We start from the raw sequence: 2,958 nt of genomic DNA, 5'->3' as shown, positions 1-2,958 counted from the left end.
TGCAGTCTTTAAATCTCTCTACACCAGGTACGAGGGCATTTTAAAAAGGTTCCCTCATCGTGGAATCATCTCACGTTTTCTGATTAAAGAGGGATTTCACTTTTTCTTCTGATTCCATTGTTCCACTCATTACACTTTGTTTTTTCTCCTCTGTTCCTGAAACAGGCTGTCCAATCACACCTCTATTCCAGTCACTGCTCCAGGCAGGTCGCCCTCTGAAGAGAAGGGGGAGTGTTCACACCAGCGCCTGACGCTGTGTGCTGGTGCAGCTCACATGTACGTTCCAGGTGAACTCTGCGATAATGAGCCGGTGTTTGTGTGTCACTGCCATTGTGCAGCTGACAATAGTGTTTGATTAAGGTGATTGCGCCACAATGGGAGACTAAAGTAGAAGCTGGTGGTGTTGCCACATAGAAGACGTAATGCTCCTGCTGCCCAGTATCAGACTGACGCTCTTACTTGGAACAGAAACACCAGAGTTATGAATGATTAATTAATATAATAAGATATGCTTTCGCACAAACCACCAGTGTAACCTCCCTTTTCTCATTTGCTGTAAACACCCACCTAATTTTATCGATAACATACAAAAAAAAGAAAATGTCTGTTTTCACCTTCAATCAAAAAAAAAAAAATAGAAACGATGAAAGGAAAACTCAAATGATAAGTAATCTACCCTCACGTTTGTTGTATAATTCCACTCGGGTCTCTTGGTGTTCTGTGTAGACATTCCTCACACAGACATTCATCAACACTCACCGTCATGCTCCTTTCCTTGTGCAAATCAGATAAAGAGGTTTTACCTTGAATTATAAGAATAGGGATGATTTTGCTTCTTCTATTGAGGACTTGAGGTGAGGCTGTTTTAAAAAAAAAGCGACCTCCCTCTATATTCTCTACACGATTATGGATAAATGATATGAATGAGGGGGAAAACAATAACAAATATTTTTGTCTGTAAAATGCTTTCACTCATTCTGATACAAGGACATCAAAGTATAACACATTTCTTTTAACATGCTTTCAAAACGTAACTTTAAACAATTGGAAACATTACATTTGCAACAAAGAGGTGACTTGTAACCCGGTGCATGCAATATAACAAAATGGTGTAAGAGCATTGAGCATGTGCCACAGGAATCAATAGCTGCAGTCATATTGTTTAAGGCGTCTGTAGTGAGGTTTTCGTCACCCCTTTGCTCCCTATAGGCACGATGCTTCCCTCACAGTGGCCTTTGCACAACATGCACTCTGAGCCTCCCTTCGGGCAAAGGGCTAATTCTCCTAAAGGTCACATTAGGATGGCGAGGCAAACGCGGAGGAGGAGGATTATCCCTTTCCAGCGAATCAAAGTTTTTCTCTAGACGCCACAAATTCACCATGAAATCATGCAATCAAAATGAGTCACTCACACAGACATTGTGCAGGTGGAGCTGAGCTGTGTGACATTGGGTTTCAATGGATTTGTTATAGGTGTGCATATTAAAGTGGTCTATTTGTGTTAACAGCTCACATGCCATTCAGAAATGATTTGCATTTGTGTTAATATATTCTGGAAAAAGCAATTACTTATTTTGAGTTATATATGTGGTTGTATTTGTATACTTGGTTGTATTAAAATGATTTGCCATAAGGGTTTTATAATGATATCTTAGGATTCATTGCTAATTTCCTTTTTAAACGTATTAAATACAAACTAATTGTGACAGTTCCAGGACTCCATGCATTCTGTACTTCGCCGAATGTTCAGCTAAATTTGAATAACTATAAATTCCCTGTATATATCTGAGAAGAACATTTGGTACTCAAAAGTCTACAAATACACACACACACAATATAGCCCACAAAGATAAGGACACAACCTCAGAATACCCAACCCTCACGGACTGCAGTTTCTGAGGGGAGACTTCCCATGAATTGTAAGATTTGCCCAGTGTTAAGAGAGATTTTGAACACAAAGACCTTTGTGTTGGCAGAAAAGAGAGAGAACCCTCGAGACGCAGGTCCTTGATGCATAGAGACGCACACTGATCGGCTGCAGATCCCAAAGGCTCACTTCAAGGCCTCCTCCTCGCGGAAGCTCCAGCTCTATGCCTGAAGTTACTTGGAAATGTCAGAAGAGACCTATTAGCTTATGATAATGGTTGCCACTGGTTCCAGTATGTCACCTCATGCCCATATTCCTGTAGCGAGTGCTAATGAGATGACTTGGGACGGAAGCACCTCTTGATCTTCAGGTGAGAAAATCACAGTCGTGTTGTCGCCACAGGTGTTAATTCAACGCACAGAAGTTGAAGATCAAACAAAGCCATTTCAAAACTTTTTACTGCGACATGATGGTTAAAATTAGCTCATACATTAGCACATGGCACTTGAAACTGTGAGCACCTGTCACCTGTGTGAAGATGATTCATGTCAGGCTTGGAACGGCCTGAGATGTGATACAACCTACAGTAGATGCAGGCGATATCCTCCGCCAGCCAAAACGAAGATTAAACCCAAGGTGTAATCTCTCGCTGTCATTCGGTCGTATTGTTTCATTTTGTCACGGAGAGGCCACAGACGGTAAAAAGTATGGTGAGTTCACAGACATGGCCCCTCGTAATTGTTGGCAAGAGTGGCAGAGTGATTTCTGTTGCCACTAAACCCTCCTGTGAGATTCACAGCTTGAGCCTTGGGACCACAGCCAAACTAGTTTAAGGTCACCTTGCTGAACAAGCTGGCAGGAAGCAGAAAGCTCCTGTACAGCTGCTCATCCGACATGCGTCGCTCACCGATGCTCGGCTTGACAGGGGGGGGGGGGGGGGGTTGCTGCTGGCAATCACCTGTCTCGTGGCGCTAACCGGATCACATGCAGTCCCACGCCTGCGCTAAGGCAGTTTCGTTTCTCACCCTTCCCAGAGTGCAGCTGTGGCCTCCTTGTTTCTGCCCCTACTCTGAACCTTACAAACCATTTCC

Source organism: Platichthys flesus, chromosome 24 (assembly GCF_949316205.1).
Source record: "Platichthys flesus chromosome 24, fPlaFle2.1, whole genome shotgun sequence".
NCBI lineage: Eukaryota > Metazoa > Chordata > Actinopteri > Pleuronectiformes > Pleuronectidae > Platichthys > Platichthys flesus.
Note: the sequence above shows the minus strand (reverse complement) of the source record.